At 46.8% G+C, this 10,118-nt stretch overlaps 1 non-coding gene across 1 annotated transcript; it reads right to left on the reverse strand.

Moving 5' to 3' along the window:
• Window positions 1-8,609: 8,609 nt before the first annotated feature.
• Window positions 8,610-8,749, reverse strand: LOC117704762 (small nucleolar RNA SNORA48). The gene has a single exon (XR_004606294.1). It is a non-coding gene; the product is annotated as a small nucleolar RNA SNORA48 (small nucleolar RNA).
• Between the last annotated feature and the right edge of the window lie 1,369 nt (window positions 8,750-10,118).

The following is a 10,118-nucleotide window of genomic DNA, read 5'->3' on the forward strand; positions in this document are numbered from 1 at the left end:
AGCAGGGCAGAGAGTCTCATGAAGTTTGCATAAACTGGCTAAAATGGAAATCAGCCTTTGTGTGAAGCATTATGACAATTTATCTAGCCATTAAAAATATTAATGCTGAGACTGTGTGTGCAGCTCAATGCATTGTCTAGCATGTCTGAGGTCCCAGGTTTGGTTCCCAGTATGGTAAGGAAAAAAATCTCTACCTTCAGATCAAGTAATCCCATGCCCAGCAACTGGTCCTTAGGAAATTTTTCTGAGGAAAGGTCTTTGTGGGAAGATCTCTGTGGCAGCTCTGTCCATTTGGTTTAGTCTGTTCTGACTGTTATAACAAAACACCATAAACTGGAGGCTTAAACAATTAGGTTTTTTCCACCTGGTTCTGGAGGCTAGAAGTCTGAGATTAGTGTAGAACAGAGACAGACTCTGGGAAGGCTGCCTTCTGGGCTTCAGATTGTTATTTTCTTATTCTATCCTCTCATGGTAAAGAGAGAGATAGCTGGTCCTCAGGCCTGCTCTTACAGGGCACTCACTAATCCCATTTATAACAACAGCTCCAGACTCACCACTAATTACTTCCCTGAAGTAAATTACTTTGGAACACCATCACAATGAGATTAGCATTCAAACATATGAATTTTAGTGAGACACAAATATGGACTTTTACAATATCAAAGTCAGAAGGTGACATGCCAGAAAGAAGGATGGGCTCAGAATCAGGCACCTGGGTGTGAGGGCTTGGTTTTGTCATCTGCCGCTTGGTGTCTATGTGGCCTAGGGTAAGTGATTTGATCTTCCAGCTGCCACAAGAGAAGAGAAATGGGGTGGAGGAAGTCCTAAGGGTCAGATCAAGAAGACTCTGGACTGCTAAGCCAAGGGCTCCTGGCTCTGTGCAGTCAGCAAGAGAAACCTTATAGGTATGATCACAGCCATGCATCAGGAAGATTTACCAGGCAGTGCCATGCAAGATGAATGGAGCAGGAGAGAAGGCAGAGGTGGGGAGACCACTTAGACTGCTTCAGCAGTAGTCTGCATGTGAGGCAACGACTAATTAAATGAAACAGCTCAAATTGTGTGAGTACCTTGTGGGTGATGAGCCATTATCATAAATCTTCAGGCTCCCCGCAGCATCTGTCTCGTAGTCAGCACCGAGCAGAAATATTACAGAATAACATCTTATGTTTCTAGAGCCCTTTATAGTTCAAAAAGTGATTTCAATCACATTATCTCATTTGGTCTTCAAGGGTGTTTACAAGTTGCTTTCTGTGAAGGATGTTTGCTAGATATTGAAATTGGACCTATGAGTTTATAATTTCCAGGGCCCATTCTTCTCTCCTCCTCTGTTTAGCTTCCTTTTGCTCAGTCATTTCACTGCACAATAGGAAAAATAAAAAATAAAAAGGCATGTTGAACGCACCAGGCTCCACGCTTATGTCCCTCGGAGGCAGGTAAGTCATCAGTGTTCCGGCTTCGAGTGCTTTCGGTTTATTTAATCATTTGTTCATCTCTCTCTGATCACAGTGGAGATTCACCATATGCTGTCCCTGAAATTCTCAGCATGCTTGAGTGAGAGCCCAAAAGGGGGGCTAAGCCTCTCCTCCCCTCCCTCCAGCTCCACCCTTCCCCCCATCCCGGCCCCCAAGTCATGTAGAACTGAGTCTCTAGATATGGGGCTAGTGAGGCTAGTGGGGCCCAGGGGCTGGAGGCCCTGGTCTTTGCAAAGCTGAGAGCTTCCTGACTAGGGGCTTCCTTGCCTTCCAGAGGCACTAATGAGTAGGGCTGAGCGGTAATTAAGATTGCGCTCAGTTCCACATCACGCAGCACAGCTGCAGCCAGCGGAGAGGAGGGGAGGGAGGAAGGACAGTAAGGATGCCCTCTGCCTTCTCTCTCTACTCAGAGCCTGCTCTCTAGGGCTTCCTGATACAGCAAGGGGGATGGTAAAACCATGGGGTGAAAAGACAACTCAGAAGACAGCTGCCTAGGGGTGTGCCAGTCTGAAACTTGCTGCCCTTGTCCCAGCAGGGTGTCAACAGTGTTATCATCTGGGAGGAGTCTCCGCCCTGCAACCTGCCTGGCACTGGATAGGAATGTAGGAAGAAGCTGTGATCTGGGAAGAGCCAGGAGGCACGGTGCAGACACTGGATCCTTACAGTCATGCAAGCATGCCTGGCGACTCTGAGAAGTTTAGGCCATTCTGGATCACACCTTAGACCCTGGGGTCTCTCTAATGGAGGCCAACACCATTAACATGTCAATGAGTGACCCTCATCAGGGCCCTGGAGATCTACAGGTCCACTTGACTCTGTGTTTTCAACAGAGTGCTCCCTCCAATAGAGGGGCAGGTGTGAAAGCAGCTATGGCTGCCAAGATGGTCACGAAGGCATAGTTTCACCGCGTCACAGAGTTGCTAAGGCAACTCAATCATGGCATAAAATTGAGGCTTAAAGAGAGATGTCTGGGGAAAAGGGAATAGAATAAGCAGAGGCATTGAACGAGAAGCAGAAGGTGGCCTGTCTTAGGCCAGTGAGCAGCCAGCACGTGTGACAGGCTTGGGCTGAAGCAGGCAATGGGAAAGAGATGGGGAGATCCTCTGATGAAGTCATCAAAGGCCACGGGCTGGCAGGAACAATGCTAGGGTGACCCACATTCCCTGCTTACTCCCGTCAGGTAACCAGCAGATGCCCCTCAGTCTTATTACCGTAACCTCTGAGAAGCTATCCCAGCCCAGGGTGCTGAGCTGGAAGGACAAGTCAGAGATGAGCCGAGGACTTGACAGAAAAGCAGGGCTGGAGGAAGGATGTTAGGCAGATCTGAACAGGAGAGAATCAAGCATGGCTCAGGCTCACGTTCTGTCACCTGTAGGAAAGCAAGCACATCAGAGGATGAGCAAAACTGAGCATGTATCCCAAAGCTTAGGCCTTACTGAGGGGCGTTATCTTCTGCAAATAGCTCTGGGAGGAGGGGAGACACAAAAAGAAGAGGAAGAAAGATTTAGGGTCAGTTCTCAAAGGACAAAACTAGAAATGAACTCTCAGAAATCCATGGCTCACAACTTTCGAGTCAGAGAAAGAAAGGCTGTAGTCTTACTAAGGCTGGGACTTGGGTAATTCCAGGGCCACTCTCAGTTCTGCACAATCTGTTCTCCTTTCAGATGGCTCCCCCAAACCATCACCCATGACCCTGACAGGGTTTTTCTGTATAGCCCTGGCTGTCCTAGAACTCACTCTATGGCTCTATAGACCAGCCTGACCTTGAACTCAAAAATCCCCCTGCCTCTGCCTCCTGAGTGCTGGGATTAAAGTCCTATGTCACGACCGCACTGGCTCCTGATGGCTTTTTTGAAGTGTGCTGACTTCAGGTTGTAGGTTGTGCTGTCCCCTTCTGTTCCCTCCTAATGATTACCTGCCACTGGATGGCAAGAAGGCAGTAAGTACCCCAATGTCCATTTCTCTTATTCTGCTGTGTGCAATACCCACTGCTGTCTGAGGAGAGAGCTGTGCCGTGGTCTTGTGTTCCACAGCAGTGAGTGCCTGAAAGCTTGTGACTTAACAGCCCAGATCTCCAGGGGATCTGTGTTCTCCATGGAGCTTACCAAAAGGTGCCTTGTGTCCCTTATGCCTCCCTCTTCAGGGGCTACAGGGCACCTTAGGCGCTTCATTATGAAGTCTAAATGCTCCAATAGGAGAAAGAAAAATCCTTCACTGGTAGAGATGGGGGAAGCCGGGTAGCTCAAGTCTCCTTCACACTCACCATGCAACCAGTTAGATTTCCTGTCTCTTGTCAGAGAACTTGGCTCTTGTCCCTCTCTCTCTTAACTTGGTAGACATGAGAAACAACCCTGAGAGATGGAGGCAGCTGGGAAAGGAACAGCATGTGGTACGGGATATTTGATTATTGTACATAGAAATATAAAAGCTCACATAGCCCTGCATTTGTCAGATTGTCAGATGCAGTTAGGTGTGTCCTGTGGAGATGTAGTTTAGGTGTGCCTCTAAATGCCTCCATGGGTAATGATACTAAAGAACAGAAAGTTCCTGCCTATTTTAAAAGACAAGTTGCTTGGGAGAAGTCTTGTGGTCGTTGCTTTATGACCCGAGGCAAAGTCAGCTGGGTGGCCTGGAGCTACTCCACCATAATGGTGAAATAGTTTTGCCCCTACTGACTTGGCTTGGAGCCCGCTGCTGGTGTGGGAAGAAGGTAGAGACGTTTTTTTTTTTTTTTTTTTTTTAAAGATTTCTTTATATATTTTATATATGTGAGTACGCTGTTGCTGTCTTCAGACACCAGAAGAAGGCATTGGAGCTCATTACAGATGGTTGTGAGCCACCATGTGGTTGCTGGGAATTGAACTCAACACCCCTGGAGGAGCAGGCAGTGCTCTTAACCACTTAGCCATCTCTCCAGCCTGAAACTTCTTTTATCAACAATTGGACCTTTGAGAGAGGGCATTCTCTGCTCCTTTTCTTTTTCCCTTTTGGCTTAGAAAAGCCTTTGTGGAAGGGATAGTCTCTTTGGGCTTGCAGAAACCACAGAGAAGAGCTGGCAGGACACAGGTAAAAGAGTCTTCTTGGAAAGAGAGCTAAGGAGCCCTCTTGGGTTTGGAGAAGCTTAAGAGAAATGTAGACTAGCTCACTAGAATGACACAGATTGAGAGAGACTTCTAAAGAGCTGGCAGTTTAGTTGTAAAGTCAGGCCCGTACATAGGTATTTTGTATATCATTAAAATAAAGTTACCTTGCTAAGCTAGCAGGTTTTTTTTTTTTAACCTCAGTTTATACCTCCCGTGTCTTTATTGGTATAAATATTAGATAATTTAAACAGGAAACAGTCATGCCCTTCACTTTGAAAGTCTTTGGACTTTTGCATTTATATATCTATTTTAAAAAATTATTTGGGTCTTTTGATTTTAGCATATTTTCCTCAGAGCCGTAAAGGTTTTTGCAGTATGGAAAAAGTGACAGTTGATCTGAAAAAGTCTAGGAGTCTCTGTGTGTGGAGCACTGACCTTAAATATCCACCCACAGGGCCATTCGGTGTGGTAGCGTGAGAGCTGAGCCTCCAGGAATGCTTGTCCTCCAAGGGTCAATTCTCAACAGGAATTGTTGATGAACCTGGGGACTGTGGACATTCCAGCATGTGTGCATGCCACTCCTCCCATGTTTCCCTAGGCAATACTTAGTTAGGGCAATACCTCTGTGTCTGTTCACTCTCTTGCCAGCTGTCCTAGGCACCGCTTGCTCTCTTCACCCTCCTCCAGAGAAACCCCGAGGGCTGGGCTACAGGGAACCCTTGTTGGTATTTTTGCTTCAGTTAGCTCCCACTCAAACCTGACACCCACAGAAAGGTCAAGCCCATGTGGTCGCACATCCTCTGCCTGGCCTGCCCTAGCTGTTACCATGACGACTGCTGGATTGGAAACGTCTGTAGCCATCTCTACCAGCACACTGGGTGGCTACCCCAAGGACTATTCTCAGAAAAGCCCTCTCACAAGAAACTCTGGAGTTTCAGGACTGTTAGGAAGACTGATAGACAGAAAGACAGACAGAAAAAATACAGATCTACTCACCAGCAAAACCAGAGATGAATGTAGTTAGAGGCACAAAGAATACAAAGAAGCAAGAAAGCAAGAGCCCAGCCACCAGGCTGAATAAAACCAAATGATCTGAGGTTGTGCAAGAAAAAGAAATGGAGGCTGGAGAGATGGCTCAGTGGATAAGAACATTGTCTGTTCTTCCAGAGGACCCAGGTTCAATTCCAAGCACCCAGTTAGCAGCTCACAACTTGTCTGTGACTACAGTTTCAGGGGATCCAACATCCTCACACAGACATGAATGTAGACAGTCACCAATGCATATTTAATAAATTAAATATGTTTCTAAAAAGAAAAGACAGGGGCTGGAGAGATGGCTCAGAGGTCAATTCCAAGCAACCACATGGTGGCTCACAACCATCTGTAAAGGGATCTGTAAAGGGTGTGTCTGAGGATAGCAATGGTATACTCATATACCTAAAATAAATAAATTAAAAAAAAAAAGAAAGAAAGAAAAGACAAAGAAACAAAGGAAGGCACAGAGAACACAGCCAACTAGGGGGAGACAGTCACAGACCAAAAGAATAAGGAATAGGTTTGTGAGGGAGGACGTGAGAAGAGGCAGAGACTAGAGAGGTGGCAGGGAGCAGACGTGCATATGCACACACACACACACACACACACGCACACACACTCACTCATTCACTCACCCTAGGGAAGTCCCTTCATTCTATTTCTCCTCAAGTTCATCTGAACTACTCTCAGCCTCTCCTGTCCCAGAAGGTAAAATAGGGAACAGTGAGCAAGAATGGTTAAATAGAAATAAATAAGGTCTTCATTCCCAACCCAGTAGTTTATTTTGTCCACCAGGTATCTCTTTGTCTCATCCTCTCTGGTGTCCCATGTGGACCTGTGATGCTGGCTGGTGTCCCATGTGGACCTGTGATGCTGGCTGGTGTCCCATGTGGACCTGTGATGCTGGCTGGCCCAGCTCTGCCTCCTGTTGGACAGTTACCACCTTAAGAGGGAACTTCTCCTAAGGCAACAATGGTAAAGTTGGAGTTCACCCCAATACGCACGTCTCCTGGAGTCTCTTTCACTCCCAACTCATCATAAGCACTTACTCTTGGCCTCTCCTCCCAGGAGATGAAGTTTCAGTATATTGGACAGGAATGGGAAGAATAAGAAGAAAAGTGGCCAGCATGATAGTTCAGTGGGTAAGAGCATTTAACACCAAGGCATGATCACACATGCACAAACACACATATACACACACACAGATATTTTTAAAACATATTTTTCATGTGTATTGTATAGTTATATATGTATATATGTATGTATATAAGTGTATTGTGTACATGTGTATGTGTGTATATATGTATGTATATATGTATGTATGTATGCATTTCTCAAGTGCATGTCTGCACTTAGAGGTCAAGAAGGTGTCTGATCCCCTGGTTGTGAGACACCATGTATGTGCTGGGAACTGAACTTTGGTTAATTGGAAGAGCAGCAAGTTCTCTTAAATGCTGAACTACCTCTCTGGTCCCATAACCTTTTTTCTTTCTTTCTCTCTTTCTCTCTTTCTCTCTTTCTTTCTTTCTTTCTTTCTTTCTTTCTTTCTTTCTTTCTTTCTTTCTTTCTCTCTTCCTTTCTTTAAGAAATGGTCTCGCAGGGCTGGAGAGATGGCACAGTAGTTAAGACTATTTCCTCATAATCATCTACAACTCAAGCTCAGGAAACCCAACTCCCATTTCTTGTTGCCATGGGCACCTGAACACACACAGCATATACACAGGCACACACACACACACACACACACACACACACACACACACACACACACAAATACAAATCTAACAAAGGAACATATCCTAGGCTGCTTTGAACTTGTTATATAGCCAGCAATGACCTTGAACTTTCTACTCTTCCTGTCTCTACCGCTCCCCACCCCATGGTAGAATCAGGCGCTTACCACCATGCTGTTCACCATGCAGTTCATATGATGCTGTGACTTGAACCCAAGGCCATAAGCATCCTAGGCAAGCACTCTGTCAATGGAACTACATCCCCTGCCTTAGAAAAAACAGTCCTCACTGCTTTGTCCTTTCTTTGAGTGATCTGATCATCTGAACCTCTCCTCAACAAGACATTTCACTTATTAATGATCCTTTTAGAGTGTGGGTCCCACATGATGTGATGTGATTACAATGGGGTCCCACAGAGTGATATAAGGCCAGCCCTACTGTGCTGCCCAGGCAAGGTGCAGGGCCTCCCTCTCCCAAGTGCAGCAAGCTGGTGAGGGGCAGGGCTAACTTACCCACTCTCATGACCCTGGGATCAGCTCTCCTGGACTGCCTTCAGTGGTGAGGGGGCAAATGAAGGGCACCTCCTAACTCCCACCCCACCCAGGCCACCTCAAGGCAGAGGAGTGGCAGGGCCAGCTCTTCTTCACCTCTGGTTGGTTTGTCCACACCCCTGCCACCAGGGCCAGCAGCTGCCTGGTGAGCTGCAGGGCCTGCTCTCCTGACTGCTGCTGCTGGTGAAAGGTGGGGTCAGTTATCCAGAGTACAGTAGCCAGTGAGGGACAGGACCAGTTCAGCACAGCCCCTGGACATGTATTTGGTCCCTGGTGGCAGCCCAGACCAGGGATGTCCCCATTTTCTCTAATGATAATATGAGCCACAAACATTGCCACTGACCTCTGCCACTGAATAGCCACAGACTTTTTTCTGTTCACCATATTCTTGCACATGTGGTTGCCCCCACTGCAGGAGAGCCACATGGCCGGGAGGCCCCTGAGTGATATCCTCTGTCTGCACCATATGTTGTGGAGACAAGCAGGTGTCTACAGCCCAGCTGTAAGGTACACAGGAGAGAGCAGGTCTGTGGGTGGCATAGTGGTCCAGAGGTCCCTGTCTGTCTTCCTCCTCCCTTGCTGCAGGGCTCTGTGTATCTGTGGCTGCCTGTGCCATGGGGCAGAGGGCAGGTCTGGGGTATCTTTCCCTGTCTGCAGCACCTGATATAGCAGACATAGGTCTCTGTCTTCTTCCTTCCACAGTGTGCTGCCTGGATTTGATTGATTTGATTTTTATGTGTCCTAGGCATAAAACAGCTTTGGCCACCAAGCCAGGCATCAAGCTAGGATGAACAAAGGACTGCCATCTGCTCTGCCCCTGACTGACATAAGAACAGTACCACCAAGGTGTGTCTTTATCCATTGTGGTGGTGGTGGTGGCAGCGGCAGGAGACACGACAAGGATGTCAAATAATCTTGTAAAAGAAGAAAGGATTATGTGTTATTTTATCTGTGCACATGTATACTTTTGGGATGCTCTTTTGAAATCTTGTCAGTCTACTCTAGCATGCTGCTCTCCAGCCTTTATCTTCCATCTTCCTCCATCTTGTGACTCCATCAGACAGCAGGAAAAAGACCCCGCCATTCTGCTGAGTCACAGGTGATCCCAAGACAGAGGCTGCCATGCTCCTCTCCTGCCCCCCATCTGCCCTTCCTCTCAATTGCCAAGTCTGTGGAAGAAATGCTTTCCGTTGCCACTTGTCAGCCTCACCGCCGCATCCTCGTTCACTATCTCGTCAAACATCTCTTCTGTCCCACTTTTTCTTCATCTTCTGGGGCTCCTGCTAAACATAGCTTGGATGCTGTTGTCCCTCGGAGCAGCTCTTGGTACCTTGGTTGTTTGCTTTTCGCCAGTCTTCCCGTTTCCTCTTTGTGTTTCAGCTCAGATGGCTGTAATTCACCTGTGTTCAAGTTCAGTGGCCCTTTCCTCAGCCCTGTCTTGCTGCTGAGAACCCGGCTGGAGCGTTTTTACCACAGACAGCATGTTTTTATTTGTAGCATTTCCGTTTGACTTATACTTTGTATGTCTCTGCAGGATTCCCCATCTGTTCATGCAAGTTGCTCACTTCTTTCCACAAGACCTTTTAACAAATTAATTATAATTATTTTAAAGCCCTTGTCTGATAATTCAACATCTGTGTCATATGTGATTCTGGGTCTATTGACTTCTTTTTAAACAACAGATCTGAGTGGAGATTTTTTTCTTTTGTGCCTTTTTGTGTGTTGTGGGTGGGTTTGGGGGGGGAGTGTTTGTTTCCTTTGCTTTTTTTTTTTTTTTTTTTTAAACTGAATGGCCATGGTATATAAAACAGCAGAGATTGAAGTCAATAGTAAATAGCATTTAAGCCAGAAAGTGGACATGCCCCTGCCTGCAGCCTGGTGGTATAGGAGGGTTAAGTCAATCTGGTTGGAAGTCAGGCAGTTTTGACCTCACTGCTCTCATTATCTCCCCATGCAACCCAGGCGTCAGACTCCCCTGTGGCTGCTTAGAGTGGGCAAATGTCAGGAAACCTGTGTTCTTGAGCAAGCCTCCACAGCTTTTTATCTGTGCCCACTTGCTGCCCCTCTAGCAGCCCGAGCCGCTTGTTGCTTATTTGACATTTACCTCTTGCAGGCTGGAGTTCGGTTCCCTACTGTCCTAGCTTGGCCTCTGTGTTAACAATTAAAAATGAATTTAGTGTGTGTGTGCCTGAGTGTGTGTAAGTGCACACGTCTGTGCAGGAGCTTGTGGCGGTCAGACAT

Source organism: Arvicanthis niloticus, chromosome 2, assembly GCF_011762505.2.
Source record: "Arvicanthis niloticus isolate mArvNil1 chromosome 2, mArvNil1.pat.X, whole genome shotgun sequence".
NCBI lineage: Eukaryota > Metazoa > Chordata > Mammalia > Rodentia > Muridae > Arvicanthis > Arvicanthis niloticus.